Genomic DNA, 8,691 nt, shown 5'->3' with positions numbered 1-8,691 from the left:
TCTTCGCTGATCTGAATTGCAGGTGTGGGGAGAGGGGGGTTGCTGGAGGTGTGAATGGTTGTGTGGAGAGGTGTTCAGGGCGGGTGTGGGGTGTCTTTTCAAACCTGCAGTAGAGCTCGTTCAGATCGTCTGCCAGTTGTTGATTCACCGCAGTGCTGGGGGATGGTGTCTTGTAATTGGTGATTTCTTTTAGACTTTTCCACACTGATGCGGAGTCAGTGGAAGAGAATTTGAGTCCTTATTTTTTCAGAATAATTCCTCTTTGCCACTCTGATCTTCTTTTCCAGTGTGTATTTAGCCTGTTTATAAAAGACATTGTCCCCCTTCCTGTAAGCATCTTCTTTGGCTTGATGGAGCTGTCTGCGTTTTGCAGTGAACCATGGTTTGTCATTGTTGTAAGTTAGATGAGTCCTGGTAGGAATGCACATGTCTTCACAGAAACTGATATAAGATGTTACAGTCTCTGTGAGCTCGTCCAGATCGGTGGCAGCAGCTTCAAAAACGCTCCAATCAGTTAGGTCAAAACAAGCTTGTAAATCCTGCTCTGCTTCATTAGTCCATCTTTTTACGGTCCTTAATACGGGTTTAGCTGATTTCAGTTTCTGCCTGTAGGTCGGTATTAGATGAACTAAACAGTGATCAGAGAGCCCCAAAGCTATGCTCGTGGGACAGAGTGATATGCATTCTTTATTGTGGTGTAACAGTGATCCAATATATTACTGTCTCTGGTGGGACATGTGATGTGCTGTCTGTATTTTGGCAGTTCACGGGAGAAATTCGAGTTATTCGTTACATTATTGCATGTGCTTTGATATTTTATATGCTAGAAAGCATTATAATAAAGCCATAAGTAAGAAACGGTTATCTCAGATCATAACTCAGATCACTCTAAGGCGGACTTGACTAAAAGAGGTTTCCGGTGATTCAGTCTGATTTGTGAAAGAATCATTCAGTCTGGTTTACTGAACCGGATCACTTGGAATCACTGAAAATATATGACTCAGATGAATGATTCATTTACAAATAACTCTTAAAGGCTACATCATTCATCAGATAAAGTATTGAAATATTGGTAATCATTTGCTTTATTGTACAGTAAAATGTTGGTTCTGTTAATCTACTGACAGAGCACTAGATTTCCGTTTACCCACAAAAATGCACAACTGAACAAACACGGAAATAGGTTTACTGATGCATTTTATAATGTATGCCATTCTTGTTTTATATGTTTTCATTTTATTACTCTGATCCTCCACTCTTCTGTCTTGGAATGCTGATGGCAACACTATTGGACATTTTTCTTCTTCTTTTCAGTCCCTCACAAACAATTCTGATGACATGAGCATAATATCTGATCCTAGTCTGTTCTCATATGTGTATGAGAATGTGGTGGTGAGTGTACAGCTTTTTATTCAAGCCTAGACAATATCATTTCAAGACTAGTTGTGTTTTCCTTTTTCTCCTGGTTCTCATTTATCTCTCTCTCTCTCTTTCATGAAGGCTGTTCATCCTTACAGTAAAACACCTGATCCTAAAATGAACATCCCTCTGTATGAGAATGTTACGATTTATGAGAATCTTCCAATTGTGAGTCAATAGAGAATATTATTGTGCTATTAAATATCCTATTCTGTAAACTACACTAATGAGTCATTACATTATGACCACCTCCCTAATAAGCTGTAGCGGCGAGGCATTGATTCAACGAGGTGGCGATGGATCTTCTAGGCAGTGGTTCTCAACCTGGGGATATGCTTTGTGGTAGGGCTGGGCGCTAACGATAAGGGTAATTATACACTCTAAAAAATGCTGGGTTAAATACAACCCAGTGCTGGGTAAAATAGGGACAAACCCAGCAATTGGGTTGTTTTGACCCAGCGGTTGGGTTAAATGTTTAACCCAACCTTCTGGGTAGTAACCCAATCGCTGGGTCAAAACAATCCAATTGCTGGGTTTGTCCCTATTTTACCCAGCACTGGGTTGTATTTAACCCAGCATTTTTTAGAGTGTAGTGATATAATTTTGCTCAATAAAATAACAAGAGTTTGATAAATGTTCGAAATAATGTTTATGCGGCAAAAGCGGAACGAAACAGAGCTACTCATTTGAAACGCGCCACATGGACCATTTGTCCGCTCGGCTCCCCTTACGATAATTAACTATGGTTTTATTACAAATAAAACCAAAAAAACCATGGTGACTATAGTTAAACCATGGTAACCACAAAATAACCATAGTTTTGAAATACTAAATATAGTTTAACCATGATATTTGTAGTAAAACTTAAATGGTAGTCAATAAGCCAAAAAACCATGGTTACTACAATTTTACTTCAATAAAACCACACTCTAAAAAATGATTAAATGTTTAACCCAACCTTCTGGGTAGTAACCCAACCGCTGGGTCAAAGCAACCCAATTGCTGGGTTTGTTCCTATTTTACCCAGCACTGGGTTGTATTTAACCCAGCATTTTTTAGAGTGCATGGTTAATTTTCGTAAGGGTCAAAGTTCAAACAGCAGCGCAGCACAACTTTACTAGAGCAGATGCGTTTACTCACTGATGAGTCTCGATCACGCGAGCACTAAAGATCTGTGCTGTGAGATCCAGTGTGAAGCGCTTAAATTCAGCAAAGAACACAGATGACTCGGTGATTTAAACTAGTTTGAAAGTAGATGAAACAGCGCTGACAAACAAGAGAAACACTGTGTGGTACAATACAAGGCTTTCCCGTCTACAAATCACAATCATTTACCATGGATTTACTATTGTAACACTAACTGCACAATGGTATTGTGTCAGAAATGTGGGATATTCACATCAAATCTTATTATATTATTAATATAAATATGTAATAAAGGAGTAATGGAATATAATTTCAGTATTTTCTGTGATTAAGCTATGGCGTATGTGCATTTCTACTGAATGTACTGTTTTTCATACAAATGCCTAGAAACCATATAGTTGCTACTATGGAAGAACAATGGTTAATTTATAATAAATCTAAAACGGTCAGAATAATTCAATTTCACTGTATAAAAATGAGGTTGATACAATTTTTACAGATGTTATTGTTTTTGATAATGAACATAATTTTGCATCTGCATCCTAACTCAAGCAACTACAACTGTCAATTCAAGCTACTGTCAAATGTGCATTTCTAAAGGTTCTTAATGAGTCTGAGAATGTGTTTTTTCATATTCGTCATCCTAAAAAATTGTCATGCACAGAAACCTTGCACACTGAGTCCGATGCATATTAAGTAAAACAATACAAAGTGGAGTCTTAAAGCAGTGAGGATGATTTTGAAAATCCTCTCTTTTCTTAAAAAGAGAAAAAGAAAGAGGAAATATTAGGTCCATCCAATCCTGAGCTATAGAGAGGAAGGTATTAAAGAGCAGCGGGATTATCACGGGCTTTTCAAAGTTTACTTCAGGATGTCAATGGCTCAGTTTAATGCTTTGCCAGCCATAATAGAGCCAGATATTAAAAAGAAGACCACCAGTTTCTGTGAACTCAGTGTGCAATGATCTTTACAGTGCTTTGTGCTGCGAGACGAAGTGGATCAACTTGACAGTCGCCATTCTGGATTTTGGCTTTCGCTTGTACGGTGGCTCTGAATTGTCAAAATACCTCTCAAAATGCTTGCTATGGATGCAAAAAACGCAGAAAATCGAACCCAATACTATTTTTTTTTTCATGATGGACGAACATTTCAGAGGGAGTGTGTAAACATGATTGACATATACAGTATATATATATATATATATATATATGGGCATAATGTAATGGCTCATCAGTGTACACCACTGCAGTATTCTGATTGACTATAATGAGTACCTTTATTTTTTATTTTTTAAATAGTTAAACTTTGTAAATCGATCTCCTTTTTGTCTCATTGGTGCAGCCTAACAGGAATATGCTGTAGTAGACGATGGCACACACCAAAATATTTTACAGCCTTAATGCGTTTCTGTGTGGTGGAATCCTGGATGATTGACAGGAGTGTCTGATGATGCTTTACTGGAGAATTTTGAAAAGATTTACGACAATGGATACAAGTGGAAGTCAAAGGCTTGTTGCCAGCTTATAATATCATCATGGGAATATGTTGTTGCTTTATGCATTGTGACTTGTTTGATCGTAATTACTTATTGATAAATAAGTTGTTTAATAAATTGTTTTTTTTTTCTTTTTTTCTACATTTAACATTTTGGATTAATCTTTCATTCAATAAATTAGTGGTCTTAATACTAGTAGTGTTATTTGACACACTTAATTCACATTTCAGACAAAAATGAATTCATCCAGTATGCAATGCTCACTTCTCACAATCCAATCGATGCCAGTGGCTAAAATAAAGTCCCGCTCTATGCTTCATTCTTGTTTGAAATGCCATTTCACTCTGAAATGCATCACAATATGGAAGTGAAGTTAGTCGCACCTTCATTTCAATGTCAACATTGAGGTAATCACTGGATCTTTACCCTTTGCTGGTCAAAAATAATCAAATTCCCTTTCAATTCACACTGCTGCCATATTTGTAAAAATCTCAAAAGCTGCTGGCCAAAGTCACATTTCAATAACATTTTAAATCTGCAATAAAATTAACTTTAACTGTCTAATAAATGTTGCTTCTTACACTTAAATGGCGTTTAAAAAATCCACCATGTTCCACCAATGCATGTGTGCAGTCCTGAATGTGCAACTGTTTTTATGAAAACCAGGGGCAAGTTCAAGCTCAAACCGGTGTGCACCGTTTTGCTACGGTTTCCGGTTTGAACGACATGTTTCCTGAAAACGGTGTGCAACGGGGTTTGAGATGCGTTTTCTCTTGTTTGGTGGGTGTCAAAAATGTCAGCCCAATCAGCAGCAACATGTATATAAACCACGCGGTATTAAAGAGACAGCTCGCACAATGTAATTAACATCCAAATAAATTCACAAGAGCAAGTACATTGTTTGCACATGTTTATTTACATTAAAGGCAAAATAACTGAAATAATAAGAGCACAAGTATAGATCTGGAACTTCTTTTTTTAAGTCTGTCTAAATACAGTATCATTTAGTAATTGCAATGTCTTCTGGTCCATATGCTTTCCTTAGGAAGGTGTGCTAAATTCTGATTAATGTAACATTAAAATACTATACATATTTATATATTTTGCTATTGTATTATGGAGTGACGCTTTCATAAACTTTTCTATACCCCTCTGATTATATAATGGTAAATATTACAATATCATAGCACAACAACAGTGATCAGCAATAATGATAAGCCTAATACTCACAATAAAAATAATAAGGTTATATAGATCATAACACAGTCTTGGAGGTAAGAAGTGGATTATCCTTCACCTGAAATGTTTGTCTTTTCATCCTGAAATGCGAGGCAAATGTTGGATCACAATAATTAGGAACCACAGTTTCCACAAATCCCTTCACTGGATTGGGATGTTCTCTTTTATTCTGGACAGCAAGGGCAATGACTGTAACATCGACCGTATTTTGCAGTATTAATCACGTATTTATACCGATTTCATCCGGCTCCGAAAATTCTTCAAAAAGAACACAAAGAATGGCCTTCTCAGCTGCCATAGTTGCAACTCTTGCGTCATCAGAACAGGGTGTTCAACGCACCACCGTTTCCGTTTAAAAAACGTTTTGCACCGTTTTGTTGGGGCTGAACGCAGGCCAGAGCTTCTAACAGGAGCTGCAGTCATGCAATGACTTTACCAACTGCTGATTGGCTCTTTTGTTTAGAAGGCGGGACTTCCATTACTAGAGCTGCCATATTGGGTATGCGGAAAGGCCTCAAGTTTTACTCTCACAGTTCCTCTTCCTGAGTATGTTGTTCTTCAGCGTCACATGATCACACAGTCCACCAAAGAGTGATGCTGCTATAAAAAGGTTCACACTTTTTTTTTTTATCTCAGTACAAAGGAAACTGTATCTGTGACCATATTCAGAGATTGATGACACTTCTGAGAACAAAACCAGTGACAGGCTAAACGCTATCTAGCATCTTCATCAGCGTGTTGTAAGTTCTTTGTTTATTTAATTTCCATTACTTTGTGTTTTATCAAATGCACAGTTACGCAGAATGTTGCATATTGCAGTCACAACCAATGCAATGCTTTCCAGTGTTTTACAATCCTGGTCCACACCATGATAGCTGGTCTACTTATACAAATTAAAGTCAGTTATTCAAGCAATTCTTTTCTCTGTCTCTTAAGAGCAGGTTCATTGTTACCGTTGTTTGAAAAAAAACATTATGAGCATCTTTATGGACTGACATCAAGTTTCTTATCTGCTAAAACTCTGCTTCTGCTTTATCAGTACTAGTTGAGGTGTCAAAATCATATTAAAATATGTGTTAATCTCATGGCATTTAGAGTGTGAAATCACCAACGCTGGTTTTATCCTGAGTTTTTATACTGCTGTCACCGGTCATGAGTGTTGATGAAACCGGTAAGAACATGATTTTATAATCGTACTGTCAAATATCTTACGTGTTGGAGATTGGTTGGGGCTAGCTGTCACAGGGCTGCAGTGGCGGAGCTAGAGTTTTATAGATGGGGTGGCCAAGGCTAATTCAGGGGGTCCATAGACCATGACAGAAAATCAATGTATTACCCCAACCTGGCATAAAAAAAGCATGAATAAATCCTACAATTGCATACTTCACATTACCCCACATTAGTTAAACATACCTTAACTTCAAATGTTAGGCTGATGATACACAGGCAGGGGCGGACTTACCCATTAGGCAAAGGTAGGCTACCGCCTTGGGCCCCCAAACGCCAAGGGTCCCCTAAAATGCTTTTCATATAGGATATGCGCATTAAGCGCTGACACGCGAACGGTTGCTGTTTACGGTGTTTATTACCACGACAACCGTCCGAGTCAGTGGAGCCTGCAGGCTGTAGGCTACGCACTGTGCGTACCATGAGAGCTCAGACTGACGTGAGATTTGCCCCGCAAACATTTCAGCAGTTATTATAGGCCTTTGTGTCCCATATTTCTGTCGACTGAACCAGCCATGCCATTAATTATGAATTGATCAGTATTTTTCATGCCAAAGTCAATTTCTGCATATAAATATTACGCCAAATAGAAGCAGAAAATCATGCTATACGCACTTTTATGAGATCGGGTTAGCCTACAACAATTAATTTGTTGGCTATTTTACAAATCGCAAATTATAATCAGGCCTTCCATCAATTATGGTGATGAAAAAAATGACTCGCCATCTCCTAATTAAATGTGCCTTTAGAGAGAAATGCAGGGATTACATAATGAAAGAGTTTATTTTATTAAGAGTCTATTTTCGATTTGAATTATTTCGTTTTAAAGTAGTAGCTTTAAAGCTTTCTATATTTTTCTATTTATATTTTTATCATGTCTGAGTTTAGGTTCACCATTGTGAAGCGCTCCTGTTCAAGCCCGAGATGGCAGAAAGCGTTTGTTTTCTTTATTTTATAAAAGCACAACATTTTGTTGATATTGTGAGTGCACACAAATAAAACTAGACCCTTTACAGTTTAGAATGATGTATTACTCTTACCTTTATGAGCAAAAATGACTGCGTATTTTAAGTTGTTTCCACTGTTAGAAAAAAATGCAAGTGATCGCGCTGGCGCCTCCATGTCCTGCAGAGCACGCTTTAGCTTCCACTCTCCGCTCAAACGCTTGGATATGCGTCTAACATCGCACATTTTCAGTTTTATTTAAATTTGTAGTTAAAAAAACTAAAAATAAATGTATTTTAAAGTTTAGAATTAGACAGCCTTTGCACACAGGCTTACGCTGGTAACTCATCAGTGGACTTTCCTCGTCAGTATAGGCTATATTTTTTCACACTTTTCTCATTCTATATTTCTGACATTCCAAAAACGCCTCCTACTGGCAGAGAATTAATTTAGATTAACATTTAGTCATTTAGCAGACGCTTTTATCCAAAGCGACTTACAAATGAGGACAATAAAAGCAGCCAAAACTAACAAAAGAGCAACAATATATAAGTGCAAATGACAAGTCTCGGTTAGCCTAACGCAGTACACGTAGCAAGGTGTATATATGGTCAAGCTGTACACTCACTACTTTACATTGTAGCAAAGTGTCATTTCTTCAGTGTTGTCACATGAAAAGATATAATAAAATATTTACAAAAATGTGAGGGGTGTACAAAATAACGTTGTTACATTAAAGAGCCTATGTTCCATTTTTGTAACAAATTAAATAAAATAGCAACAATCAAGAACACGAACATGTGATATTAAGTTGCAATAGCCTGTTCCGAGAAAATCACACAATGTTATACACACAAAGAAAATTTTGGATTTGGTGCTTGATGAAGTCACTGGCAATAAAACTTAGAAAAACATTTTAAACCAGCAGATTTGCAAACTATACAAGACAGTAATTTGGATGAGCGGCTTGCATGGCATCACTTTTCCTCCAGATATTTGTAATGTTTTACGGAGAAAAAATAAATTGAATGTTAATTTTAATGCAACAAATCCAGCACACACGAACAGAGCCGGTTGGCATGGACGGAGGGCGCCCTGAATTATATTTGTTATTTCTAGGGGGAATAGATGTTCAATATTATAACGGCACAAATCGAGCACAAATGAATTAGAACAAATTAGACTCACTTAAAAAAAAAAATGTTTTTTTTTTTTTTTTT

This window comes from Sinocyclocheilus anshuiensis, unplaced genomic scaffold, assembly GCF_001515605.1.
Source record: "Sinocyclocheilus anshuiensis isolate Anshui unplaced genomic scaffold, SAMN03320099.WGS_v1.1 scaffold968, whole genome shotgun sequence".
In the NCBI taxonomy this organism is placed as follows: domain Eukaryota; kingdom Metazoa; phylum Chordata; class Actinopteri; order Cypriniformes; family Cyprinidae; genus Sinocyclocheilus; species Sinocyclocheilus anshuiensis.
The sequence above is the reverse complement of the archived record's forward strand: the minus strand, read 5'-3'. Positions refer to the sequence as shown.